The 15,051-nt window shown below is 38.2% G+C and overlaps 1 pseudogene; it reads left to right on the forward strand.

Annotated features, from left to right (window-relative positions):
- The first annotated feature begins 6,733 nt into the window (after positions 1-6,733).
- LOC113586665 lies at positions 6,734-14,075 on the forward strand (annotated as a pseudogene).
- The last annotated feature ends 976 nt before the right edge of the window (positions 14,076-15,051 follow it).

Consider the following 15,051-nt stretch of genomic DNA (forward strand, 5'->3'; position numbering starts at 1 on the left):
CTACGGCTGTCAGAGCCACTGAACCGGAGGAGGGACACAATTCCTATCACATGACCCTATGAACAGAGCACTCCTTTTGAGAGAGAGGGAGAGTGAGAGAAGGAAAAAGAAACTGGCTCTCGTAAAGCATTATGGGTTGTGTAAATGCAGTCTCTTTAGAGACAAGATCCAATGAAAACTAAAAATAGAGTGACTAGGGGGAGATATAAATGCCTCAAAAACATACACAAATGTGTACATACATGTCATAGTCATTCTGTCTAAATAAAATGTGCATCCTTTTCTCAAATCTTCATCAAATCTATCATGAGTGTCAAAAAATGGGAGAATAGTTATTCAAAGTAATTAAGTATCATACATGTCTAATTACACTTTAAGTCTAATTACTATTTGACACCTTATTGTAAAGGTACCCTAGGAATAGTCAATATAAAGTCACCCTGTGTAATTAGGGCTGTGTATGATCAGGTGAGACAAACACATGTTCAAGTTCAAGTTCAAGTTTGGTTTATTTGTCACATCCTTTGTCATGCACAGTATAACTCGCAGTGAAATGGTTGAAAGTGCTCTGTCCAAACTGAGGAAAAAGAAAATGGGGGGAAAACAGGGGTGCATAGAGAACCCTGAACATGTGAACTTGCCTCAAGGCAGTAAATTTTGGTTAAACTACATACAAAGTGGTTTGCAGCCACAAATGAGTTAGACAACATGCAAAATGCTTCACAGACGAGATTGTAGCAGCCTGCAACTTTACACCCATTATCCTCCCTATAATAGCCAGCAGGCATTTCCTGAGCACTTAGGATTATTTTTTTGCATTTAAGAACATATCTTATAATTATAGTTTCGCCTGCCATGAAACATTCTTACCTTTTCTCACCCTTCAAACTTTGTCTTTTCTGCTGTGTACCATTCGGAACTCTATTATTAACATTGGCATTATAAATCACTACATTACTTCAGGAGAATGACAACCCATTTGGAGATAATGCAGTTTGGAGTAGATACAGGTAGCACTAAGTGGATAAGGAGAACATTTATGTGATAATCTTAAGTCTCCTGTAGTTACAAATTGCTAATAAAATGATAGGACAAAAGTGGGTTTTTTTGGTTTGTTTATTTGTTTTTTTTTTCAGAATGTCAAGGGAATATTTACAGTAGATCCAAAAGCACCACTACAAACCCTTCCCTGGAAGGTATATTATATTCAGGCATAAATATGCATTCTTGGAAACAGAACATAAATTTATTATGTTGCATATGGCTAGTGGTAGGTAATATAATTGCTCAGAATAGGTGATGGGAAAGACATACAAGTTTTCAATAAACAGTCATTTTATTGTACACATTATTATGGTACTTATGAGCTCATTCTATGATGATCCTATTGTACAATGCAGTTCAACTGGGAAACTCTGTGGTGCCTTTTGCTAAGTATTCTGTTGTTTAAATGGTGATTCAAGCTATGGCGTTTAAAACATCTCTCTTCTAGGCAAAGTGTATATTAGTAATGCTTTTAGGCTACGTTTTTCATTACAAGTTACATTGTTCAATTCTGAAATTTTTTGCTCAGATAGGAATTGACTGTCTGATGATTCACATTCACAAGTGACCGGTAACTGTGCGTAATGGGAACACATCTGTCTTCCAAAATGGGATGCATGCACACAGTGATATGTTTTTGCAAAAGTAACCTGTATTACCAATAATTTTTTTTTGTCATGGTATTAAAACTAACAAAATGAACCTAATAGTAGCTCTTATATGCATCGCTCTGGAGGATAGCAAACAATTCGTTAGCTGTACGCAATCAGGTTCAGAAGAAAAAAGGCAAAAAATTGGATTTGAATTTCTTCATCCTGGCAATGTGAACATAGCCATAATGTCTAAGAATAAGTCAACTACACAAATACATGTCCTTGATTATAGACTACTATCACTGTTCTGCTATGCTTCAAAACTTCCACTGTGTGTATACTCTGAGTTAGTATACTCTGACTGAGGCAGTTTTGTATTCATTAGCCCAGACATGGGTTTGAGGTAGGAGCTGTCTTCTCTCTTGAATCAGGTGCAGTGAGCTAACTGTTCTAAAGAGGCTCACATGTTCAGGGAGTTCCTCTGCACTGTCCACAGACACCCTGGAGGTGCACTTCCAACATCTAGGGCCCAGGGCAAACTTGAACTGAAATGGTACATCAGCATTATCCCTGGGCTGAAGTTCATTCTCAGTGACAGTGTTTAACAGTAGAAGTCACAGTTCTTTGCAGGACCAGGATATTACCTACAGGCAAGCACACACTTGAGAATGTAAGAAGAAAAGAACTTCTTTTTACTCTTAATAAACAATTTTATGGGAACACAGGTGCACGAGAGTGTAAGTGATATTTGGATGACACTAACGCAAGGCCTGCCTATCTTCTGTGTTCATGGTGCTAAATAGTGCTGCTTGACTGGCATTTCAGAAAGAGGTGAAGGTAGTTTAATTAATTATGCAATTATACATACTTAATGGTTTACAATGACTTACAATAGCATCCAAATGGAATGCAAAGATGTACTGTACTTCAAACAGCCACAGAATAATACACACTTTAGGAGTACTGTATTCTCAGTACTGAAAGGAAGATGCAAGACAGTTAAATGTGGTATAATAAAGGCTTATAACCCCATGGTTGTGATTAAAAAATTACAAAATTAAAAGGGATAAATAAAGGGCAGCAGTACCCAAGAGGGCAGAGGAGATTCTGACAGTCCATTTAAGATAACATTTCACAGCTGCGGTTTTGGCAGTCCAGGGAGGTATCTCATATTATTAATCCCCTTTGGATCAGCGATTACAAGAGGTCCAGGTGGAGGCCCCAAACCTCTCTCAGACAAAGCCTGCCAAATAATAGATCTTACTGGATTATCTATCCATGTTGGGCCCTGCCTGGCTTCCCCTTTTACCATAACAGGTAAATTTGCACTGGTGTACCCCTCCTCCACACACAAACACCAAAATACAAATGCAAATTCACTCATAGCACAGGGCAGAAAGCCTGCCCCTGACACACAAACTTTAGCTTTTCCTCTTAACTAAATCCTGTAAGTGCAGAATTTGGTATGCAAACTCCTAAATATCCTTCTTCCCAAGCGTCATTAGTGAGACTAGCTCTTACAGTTATTACAGCGTTTGCTGTAGAGGATATCTCAACAGATTGACATGCACTGTCAACCCTCCTGGTGCTGACTGATTGGATCTACATCTTATATAACTTGTGGCAACATTAGTGTCTAAACCTTTAACATATACTTACCAACCACATTATTACAAACAACAGTAATAAAGAAACACCTTTAGGTTGCTGTTGCAATGCCATTTTCTGTTAAGTTTGTGTTAGCCCTTTTCTAACCCCTATTTGTACATTCACACAGCACGTTTCTTTAGGATTCTCAAGTGTGTTCCAAATCCCTGTGCACTGATGCCTTATGACCTTTTTACAAGTCTCCTGCAAGTATTACCCCTCGTTGGATTAAAAGAGAACTTGGATCAGTGGTCGTATAGTTTCTTACCACAGGTTGAGTTTTGCTATTACAGTTGAGCTGGACTAGAAGACAGCCTTGTATAGTGTGAAAATGCTTTCTGGTTATGAGGCTGCAAAAGCACCACGGGTTTGTGGCCTTAACTTGGATTAATTATACTTTTGATCTAATGAGCCTTAAACATCTGGAATGGATTTTAAATTAATGTGCATAGTGGATGAATGGTGCTTCCTTAGAAAAAAAGTGTTAATATTCTCCTAAATAGGTACTACATAAGTTACCTGCTTAAATAAATCCGTAGTCAGGGGAAAAAAATTGCCACCTGAAAGGAGCTGCCATACAAATATTTACATGTGGTCCAAAGCAAAGACCTTGAGCCTCTGAGTTAATCTGTGCTGCCCTCAGACCTCTGAACAGGATGCGTGTACCGTGAGATTTGACTGCATGTCCAACTCCCACCTTTCAAAAGACGTTTGACGCACCTGTGTAAGAGAATAGAGATATTGTGATATTAATAGAGATATTGTAAGGCATATGCCCTCATTTCCCGCTGAGGGTTTTATTCGAAGAGCCTTTCAGTTGGAAACTGTGTTCCATCTGTTTCTGTCATGACAGGTGCTCCACAGAGCATTATAGTAAGACAATTGTCTTAGATGTTACAATTATTGCTGCTGAATGACAATGAGTCATGTCACATGTGAGGTAGAATTTGCAACAGATGAAATTATGCTTTATGAAAGGACCATTCACCTGCTGTCAGAACTCCTCAATAACAAAAGTCCAAGAAAAAGCTTCTAGTATGCAGGCAAACTTTAAAAATCTTCCATAACACAGACCTCAAATGAATTTTCTGGACACCTTTTTATGAGTAAGATTAATTCCTATGTAACCTGACAACTGTAGACTAACCCTTCTATTCCCTGTTGAGTGTGGCAAGTTGATGCACCCAATAAGTTTTCTAAGGGTTTCACAGCTCATAATCAGTTCATAATCCTGTTCATATGCTTAGCGACTTTAAGAGCCAGTTACCTCCACAAGAAAAAACTTGTCTCCCTCACACACAAACAAATCACCTTTAGCTAGCTGCTCTTATTTCCAAAAGTCATCATGTGCTCACAGAAGAGTTAGAAAGTTTGATTCACCTCCTTAAATTCTTTCACAGGCAGTTTGTATGATGCTGTTCCCTAAAGTAAAGTAAGTGTGTTATTATGTGTAGATTCAGTGGAAATAGTTATTAAATTACTTTTATGTAACAAGACCAGGAACCAGGATGACATCATGTCATCCCAAGCGTGATACTGTGGGAAGCTTGTATGGAAAAAGGTCATCACACAGAAGAACAGAAAAGTATAAAGCTCTAGTAAGCTACTGCCACAGACAAGTCTGGATGGCCAAGGGATTTCTCTGCATGACATAGTACATTGTATGTAGCACTTGGAATCTCTGTAGAGATGAAATCTATAGCATATATTGCAGACACTGTAGAGAAAGCCTACAGATGGTTTTGGACAGCAGGTGTCATGTGATCAGCATGAAAAGCACCCAAAAAGCCATATTAAAGACCAGATGGGTATATATGTATATATAATTCTTTCCTTCTCCATCAAAACACACACACAAACATACATGTGTGTGTGTGTATGTGTGTATATATATATATATATATGTTTGCACAGTCTGGGGTTTCATCCACAGTACTGGCTCTCTCAGCAGAGCTCAAAAGGAGGGTTGATAATGAGGACCGGAAACGGCGAGTGGCCTTTCCCGCCACATTCGGAGAGCTGGGGGATCTGGTCTGTGGCTTAAACCCACACAGAAAAACAAGGTGCGTACTGTGAACTCCAAGGCTGCTAGCAGTCTCCAGTTACCCCTGGTGGGGGAGGGCTAGGTGAAGAAAGAGTGTTTGCCTCACAGAGCGATACAGTTTTGAGTATGGGAAGGGGTAGGGGCACAAAAAGACGGGCAAGGCTAATGCAGACCAGGTTGAGAACATGCTGCTTTGAGCTGAGCTAACAGATTAGCTCCATCTGCCATCCTTGAAAATAACCCCTATTCCCTATGTAATGTTCTACTTTTCCATCAAAACAATAGTATGTTAGCATGAACGATGCCAGTGTTTAATCATTTATGTTTATGACTGTATTTACAAAATGATTAAAGATATCAAGACCTGTTTTATGAGTTTTGATATGTAGGTTTTGTCATGGCAAGCTAAGTCTCATCGAGAGATAATTCAGAAGCATTTCTTCTAGGGGCAGCACTTCTTGCCTCAGGCTGAGAGGAAATAGTTAAGGAATACAAAACCTGATCTCAGGAGAGGCAGATCTTCACCTTAATTTGGTGGTTCACTAGGGCAGGGCAGAAATTGTTTCAGTTTTTTATAACGGTCCCATGCAAATTGTTACCATTCAAGATGGGGTCCAGTTGTACAAGAAAACATTATGTCCATTATTCCAAATGACTAGAACATAAACCATGGCAGGTTCAGGCAATACTTTCATAGCAATCACAAGCAACTTCTATTAATGTTTGATTATGCTATAGCATTGTCAATGATCCATGGTGTTCTTCCTTGTTGTGAGTATCATTAAAACTTCACATTTTCTTTTCAGAAGGCTGGAATTTCTGAATATAATAAAGTGTCTTAACATTGGTTAGTCAGATCCTTTCAAAGTGTGCAACTACACACACACACACACACACACATTCTACAAAAAATGTATGCATTTATGAAGACATTATATTGGTCTCTTGGTTTTTGTTATATTGTCAAATTTGTTTTCATATCTCATGTATTTTCTTGTTTAACCTTCAAATTAATCCTGCATTTCAGAATTTTTAAATTCCTTGTTTCAGCACCATGGACAGTCCTAATTAGTCATGTATTTGTCATTGAAATTCCATAATTTCAATAATTCCATAATCTAGAAATTTCATAATTTGCCTGTATTTGTTTCATCAGTACCTTACCTAATGCAAATCTAAGTAAGCATGAAGTTATTCAAGTTTTTTTTAATTTTTTAAATTTTTTTACAAAATTCCCTTGTCAGACCTGTGTAGTAAATCCATCAGTTGTAGAAGTAAGACAAAACTTGGATTAAGCACATGGTGCTGCTGGGTAAAGATTTGCTTGGTCACTTTGTGTGGCGTCTCAAAAGAATTTTTTTACATGAGGTGTATCTAATATGCAACAGAGAAAATGAACATAAATATGACTCTGCATGCAGTAAAATTACTCAATGTGTCTTGGCAGAATAACAATTTTAGTACTGTCAGAACCAAAGCAGCACTTTCTGAGCAAGGCGAGATATTTGTTGGAGTTTATCTACTGGTTTTGTGTGGGTAGAATCTTATATTGCTGTGATTTTATAATGCTGAATTTGTGGTTGTTAAACTAGTATTGCCAATTGACTACACCTCTTGCTAAAAAAGCTTGTTAGATAAAGAGGTTGCATACAAAAATGTAATGAGATCATTTTTACACTGATTTCTAGTACTGTTTCATTATTTTCCTCAGAACATGATCCTTCATTGATCACTGGTTTCACATTTCAGATATCTGAGTCTTACAACTTGACTTGTATGAATATCTTTTACAGTGAATATGAAATGTAATAGTAAAGTCAGCAATTATGCATTACAACCCGGCATTGTAATATTTTTAAAAGTAAGAACAATTACGAATCAAGGCATATTATTGAGTGATATTATAATATTAGCCCTTTTTACTGTACCTTTTGTATGCATTGAACAGCAGTTTCATTGGACTAATCACTAACAATAAGGACTAATGCAAAATTGTTTTTTGGGGTCAATCCTGTCAATGAGTTTGCATGCATTTTGTTACAGGTATTTCTCTTTTGTTGGGAATGGTATTGTGATATTGGTCCTTCACAAGCAGAGACTCATCCTTCAGCCTACAGATTTGTTGATGTTAAACCTTGCCATCACAGATGCAGCTATAGCTGTGTTTGGATACTCCCAAGGGATTGTGAAAATATTCAGAATTTTCAGAGATATGTCATCACAGATATGTCATCACATGGATCTGGACTTGCCAGGTATGACATTTTAATATAAGCCTCTGGTATATGGAAAAACATATATTACTGATCATTTCATATGTACTGATCATTCTTTTATATGATATCTGTTTTCAGGTATATAGGTTTTACTTAAAACAAGGATGGATGATTTGTCAATGTAATAATAATAATAATAATAATAATAATAATAATAATAATAATAATAATAATAATTCCTATATAAAATATATACTAATGAAATAAAATGACTATAAGTTCTGAAATATAAAATAAAATTAATTCAAACAAAATAAAAGGCCCAACAAACTACGAATAGCCCTGGCTACATTGAACACAAATGAAAAAACACCTATAGATCTTGCAGTCCTAATACTTTAAGAAACAACATTACAGAGGTTAGAAGCCCTATAAAAGCAAAATAAGTATCTTCCACCAAGTTGGAAGTGATCCCAGGGATCAACAGTAAGACTGCCTCAGATGAGCAAAGTGTTTGGATGGACTATAATGCTTACAGAGATCAGAAAACTATGTCAGATCTAGGCTATTAAAGGGGTAAATGTCAAATGTAAGACTGTGGATTTAGCACTGGATTCTTATTTAAATATGAAACCTATTAAAAGAAAGAGCAGGGAAGGTCACACACTGCAGTAGTTTAATGTAGAGGGGTAGGGAAGCTTGTACTACTAAGGGAAGCTTATACTACTTTCTCAGCATCATGTAGGGTTAGCATATATCTTTTTTGGATGTTATTTTGGATATGAGGGACCCCCAGTCACTGATATTAATTCTAGATTCAGAACTAGAATTAAAATGTGATGTTCTCTATTTTATTATTTTAGATTTTTAGTGTGCACCACACATCCATGAGAATTAGGATGAATGCCATATCTCTTGTAAAATATAGAGCTCTGCCAAAATAAGTCATAGATGTCAACAAACCCAATTATATTACTGAAGTACCACTTTTTGCTAAAACCTTAAAATAACGTCTTAGAATTCTTTAAATACAAGTTAGTGCTTGCATGAACAAAAAGCATGCACTGCTTTTTTTCTTCAGCAGAGAGATTAACTGCAAATTAAGATCCAGCACGCACACGCACACACAAACACACACACACACACACACACACACACACACACACACACACACACACACACACACACACACACACGCATAGCTGCTAAGGCTCCTAAACCAGTCAAAGAATAGTTCAAGCCATTAGAAAGAACTAGTAGCAACTCACCATGCCAGACAAACTCAAAGAACCTTGTGATTTGCTTTGGTATGGTGATTTAGTTTTAAAACTAAAATATGCTGTGTTTTCCAACATATTAAGCAAAACATAACAGTCGTAACATAACTGACAACTATAGAAAAACTGTGTACTAATCTGCATTTATAAGATATTGTTGTGCCTGCCCAAATGTTTGAAGGGGCATTTCAAGTGGCTGCTTTGTGCACATCTTGCAAGAAGTGCTTGGAAGGCTTGGTTGGTAAATATCCTTGAGCCAATATCCTTGATCACTGGTATTCAGTAAAACTTCTGACTGCTAAAGACAAACATTTTGGGGATTTGAACAGGGAGAAGTTAAGGTTCCTGTTTTTAAAGGAAGCTTTATGTAAGTGAAGAATGAAGAACAGGTCACGAGTACATGCTGTCAGTTATATATACAATGTGGCATTGAACTTGAGGGTAGGGCCTCTACCACGAGCTAACCACAAAGCTGTTCTTGCTTTTTTTTCCCTTGCTTTTTTTTTTGCCACACACTAGCCTACCAAATTATTCTTTCACAAAATTTTACTAAATTGTACAGTTACAGTCAGTTACCATATGTTCTTTTTGCTTCATGAAAAAGCCACCTTGGAAACCTTTATTGGGCTACATTTAAATAGCACTTTGTCTTTAATAACCACAAACTATCATGTCTATATGATTTCCATCAAAGGCAAGACTTGGCATATTAGAACAATTGTCTGCATTTTCCTAATCCTTGGCTTGGAATTTGCTCTGCTTATTTTCATATGTTCCAGGACAGTAGGCAATATAAAATCTCCCTGTCCTAGCCTCTGTATGTGAGGTGTCCATGTGGAGCCTTAGAAAAACATCCTTGCCAAACAATAACAGGCCAACACCCTCCCTTGTTTTAGATGTATGGAGATAAGAGTGCCTATAGAAGCTCCTGTGGCCCAGAGAATCTATCTTTATTCCAGACATGGCATTAGCTCATCTCCCAGTCATTTGATCCCTGGGGTGCTGTGTTCAAGAGCAAACCTCATTCTACAGAAGCTCCCTATGCACATGCACCCTACACCCTACCGAGAAGGAGTCAAGGGAGAGAGAGAAGGATACGATGACATGGTGGTGGGAGGAGTGGATTGGTGAGTTTCAGAGGCCAGAGGCATGAGGAGTGAACAAGTGAGGGAGAATAAGAAGGAGGGAGAAGGTTAGGCATGTGAAAAGCATTAACAGATTACTACGTCAGCATGACAGGACATGAACATCTCTGTGAACTCTGATGGGACAGGGAAGAATAGCTTGTACCCTTTCCTTAGAAATGGCTGGAAATGTGTGTTTGCAACTAAAAAATACATAAAATATCCCATTCTTGTTCTGTGAAAATACTTCTTTATTCATCTTTTGCTAAACATTTCCATGTCTGCTGAGTTAAACAAGCTTATATTATTTTAAAGCCAGGTCTCTATTAGCCAAGTCAATATTGGGCATTTTTAAGCCAAGACTCTACTGGCAAGTTCAAGTATGAGTCAACAGGATTCTAGTCTTGCATGCTAATCCAAATATACACTTGGTGGAATATGAATGTTTATGTACCATTGCCTTTCCGAGTTATGTACTAACTTGAAGCAACATATCCCTTATTAAATGTACATACATTTGCATATATTACAATAACAAATTACGATCATCTTGCTTCAGGTTTTGGATTTTTTTGTAGGCTGTAGGCTGTAAGGTTGAGGATGAAATAAGGAGGTTAACATTTAACAGAAGTTTGAGAGCTCTCAGGGCCAGTACAACATGCAGTGCTGTGGAGTGAAGTGAAGTGGCAGCAGCGATGAGTAGCAGCTGTGTGGAATGGCAACAGCAACAGGTTTTTGGGACAAAGCCATGTTATGATGCAGCAAAGACTAAGAGACACATAAGGGACATTCACTCCGGGTAAACTAGGGGAAGTGCTGAGACTGGTGTTTTGGGATATCTGACCGAGATGGAAAACAAGCAAAGCCTGCAAGTGGAGCAGACAGAACTGAGATCTAAAAGACAGATGTGGCCCTGCCTTCATTAGGGCCTTGTTCATAATTAGCTGGCCAGGAGGTGGCGGTTACTTAGTGTGACCACTGACCAACTGGAATATAATCTCTATCTTTTTCTAACCCCTCCCCCACTCCCCCTTTAGGTGAATGGTTTTCTAACCCTACTCTTTGGTCTGTCCAGTATCAACACCCTTACTGCTATCAGGGTTACCAGATACCTCAAAGAATATCATGCAAATAAAGGTAAAAAGAGTGAAGAAATAAGGTTAGTTTACCTTAGAGTCCAAATAAAACTAAATCTGCCTACAAGGAAAATACACTATTTTGCTAATCTTACAGAGTTATAGTAGAGTATCCATCTCTAAAGATAAGCTCTTTAAAATGAATTAAATGCTCTCCAACTTGTGTATATTGTAAAAAAAAAAAAAAAAAAAAAGATTTTGCTTTTTTAACCTACTAAACTCTTAGTTTACTACATACTGTCAAGCACTGTAACTACATGCCTATTATATTTGTTTCAGTGTAATTACTGAAATAAATACTCTGACTTTTTAACTTACTAAACTCTTAGTTTACTAAGAGTTTAGTAAGTTAAAAAGTCAGAGTATTTATTTCAGTAATTACACTGAAACAAATATAATAGGCATGTAGTTACAGTGCTTGACAGTATGTAGTAAAGTATGACAGTTTGGATGCTCTGGCAGGGCCTTGGAGTTAAGGTAATGCAATTCACTTTAGTTGGAGTTAGGCAGTACATGTTACAGTTGCTCAAACACCTGAGCATGTTCTGTCTGAAAGTTATCTTTAACAGACACACCGGTTATAGACACCTGCAGTATACCAAATTTCTATTATATGTGACTATTTTATAAGTCAGAAATTAGGGTGCACCAACATCAAATAACATCAATTAATTTTTTTTGTTGTTCCTTACACAGTGTAATATGTGCTGTGTCAACAGTGCTTCTTTTCATTGGCAAAGGTTTGCATGGGTGGTTATGCTGAGAACAGTTTATTGTTCCTAAAATGCCACAGTGTGACATTTATAACTGCAAGAATGCTGTACTTTAACCTTCTTCCATCTGTGTTTCACTTTGTTTGATAAATGATTACATTGGTGCATCTACCCACAGGCATTTTTCTTGTGCATTTGTAACAACACTAGTATTTCTATATTTGTAACAAGAAGTTCGGTTGCATACCTTGGCAATAGACCTCTATGGGATGTTCTGGTTTTCTAGTCTCTTCTATCACTACAGCTGTTCTTGCACTTTTAAATGAGCCCCCCTGATAAGTAATTTTTCACATCTTTTAGATTATGTGAAACCTAGTCTGGATTCTGATAGTCCGTTGAGCGTGATGACTCATCTTCTCTATGATGTGCTTTCACAGGATACAGTGTGAGTAGGAGCACTATCCTCATATCCATTATCTTCATATGGAAGGGAACACTTTTCTGGTCCATGGCCACGCTGCTGGGTTTGGGCGGTTACACAGTTGCACGCATTCAATTCAAATGCACTAATCTGAACTGCATCCATGAGGCTGAAATTAGCATATATTTTATACATATATGCATGTGCATCAGTCCTTGAATCACAGTGTGCATTTATACAGGTTATGCTTACTGTTATCAAGCATTAATCATTCATTATGTGAGAGAAGAAATTATGGAATTTTGCCTATATGTCTTTAAATATACATGGGTTATCAGATATCACTCATGAACACTCAGGGAAACCCTGTATTCTATTGTAAGAATAGAATAGAATAGAATAGAATAGTATATGCACCAACTCACCATGATATTACTCCACAGACCGTGGTTATGGCACATGTGATGTGGACTGGTTCAAAGCCAACTGCTCCACCACATACAAATAATTCCTTACCTTTATCCTCACTTCCTGCTTCATTATCCCTGCTCTGGTCATGTTCTCTACCTACATATCCACCATAAACACGGTTAAGAGCAGGAATGCCATGTTGGTTAATGGCTACTTCTCTGAAAGGCAAAGGAGCGTGGAGAGAGACATGACCAGGGTAGGTGTTTGCCAACATCACCCTACACTGTACATCTGATGTACTGAATTCCTATGAAATACAGACTACAAATATAACTTTGTGAAAGGGCAAGTAACATACTGTCACATTTATTGGGTCCCAGCTGTAGACATCATGCATGGATATTCAAGAGACAGATATTCAAGAGACTGTGATAGAAGCCATGAAGATGATTACAGATAGCAGCTATGAAAATGATTACACTGAAAATGATCACAGATTTCTTGGTGTTATTCATGAGTAATCAACTTCCTTCAGCAGAGTTGGGTGGGACAGCGCAGGGCTATCATTTCCTGGAGCCAAGCTCAAATGAGTCATTCACAAGGGTTTAATTTCAAACCCTGGTATCCAAAATGGGGAAAACACAAGCATGCACTGACCAAAGACTAATCAAAAACTAGCATTAGTGTATACAAAGGAGATGCAATAAAATAAAAGAGCCCTTTCCAGTCCAAACAGAATTTAAAGTTGTTTGATGAGCAGGGGGTCTGGCATCATATGGTGAGGACATCATTGTAGGCAGCACAAACACCCCCTCCCCCCACGATCTCACAGCTGTTCGTGCTCTTAGTAAACCTTTAGCTCAGGCTGCCACATGCAAGCTCTTATAGTAGCAAACAGTTACAATAAAGCAACAGAAGATGACAGTAATTCCCACCTCATAACATTTCATGTCTCTGTGATTAATTTAATAGAAAAGTGAGACTTTTTAATTGTTCAAGTTGCAGTCAAAAAAAAACAACCATATAAGGATAAACTAGATGAAGACATATATCAGCATAATGTGGCAAGATTAATACATGCAACATGGTAAATATAACACAAGCTCGGTGCTGTGCAGGCTATAGCAATTTTTTCTGCATTTCTGCAAAAAATGATTTCACCAAACCATTTTTAATTGTTAACTTTGCCATCTCTATCTCCTGTACATCTAACTGCAGGTTTCTATAGCCATCAGCACAGCCTTCATCCTGGCCTGGTCTCCCTATGCCATAATGTGCATACACTCGGCCTGGGGCCGGCACATGCCCAATGAGGTCCGTCTCTTCACCTGCCTCTGGGCCAAGTCCGCTTGATTTTACAACCCATTCATATACCTTGCCGTGAGCTCCAAGTTCCGCTGGGAAGTCACCCACCTGGTGCCAGGCTCTAGCAGGCCCAAGATGCCATAAGCCTCCTGTGCTTGACATCGTCCAAGCCCAAAGCTGAGCTGGTGTCAATTAGCCCCCCACAGGGAGAGGTTAATCAGTCCAAGGTGGAACTGCTGACAGAAGACAAAAACTCGGGGGTTAACAGCCTTCTTAGCACACTGCCCCAACTCAGCAAGGGGCACTTTGACATCCGCCTTCACAAAGCTTCTGATTCAACAGAGTATGAAAGTGACAGACTTCGAAAGGCAGCTTCATTTTTTTTTTCTCTTTGAAGTTGCACTTCAGCTGTTTTGGAAAAACTGAACTCGAACTTTTGCAAAAAATTTACTTAACACCTCAGTGTTCATTGAACCCTACAACTGAGATCCAACATTTGAGGTCACAACAGTTACACTGCACTTTGACCTGGGCTTGCTTATGTTAATAAAATCCTCAGTTCTCTAAAGCAGTTCTGTCTGCTCCAGGCACATGCCAGGTAGAACCTTCAGGTACAATGGTTTCAAGTTCTTTATCTCTGTGTGCAAGCACTTTACCATTTTCTGTAGGCCATCATGACAGTAATGTACCATTACACAGCACAAAATGATTTTCTATGGACCATTTTTCTCCAAGTGTCCTTTGCAATGTTGTATTTTCAGTGAAGCCTCAGTAAGTGATCCTTATTATCACTAATAATAAAATAGCATTAGTGTAATGTTGCTGCTGGCCTGAGTGCTGATGGGTGTGGAGCAGGATGTACAGACTTCCTCAACAGTGATGTACATTTATTAACATAGAACACATACTATAACGATGGCACTCACACACAACATTAACAACGGACATGACTTAACACTGGCTACACAAACGTTTTACATACATCAACAAACAATGACCAACATGATGCACACACTAGCAGAGGTTCAAATAGACAGACAAAACACATGATGGTAAACCCCATGCAGATGTGTGCAATCACAGAGGGCATGGCTACTAATGACGGTGAACCCCCCTGCAC

Source organism: Electrophorus electricus, chromosome 9, assembly GCF_013358815.1.
Source record: "Electrophorus electricus isolate fEleEle1 chromosome 9, fEleEle1.pri, whole genome shotgun sequence".
NCBI lineage: Eukaryota > Metazoa > Chordata > Actinopteri > Gymnotiformes > Gymnotidae > Electrophorus > Electrophorus electricus.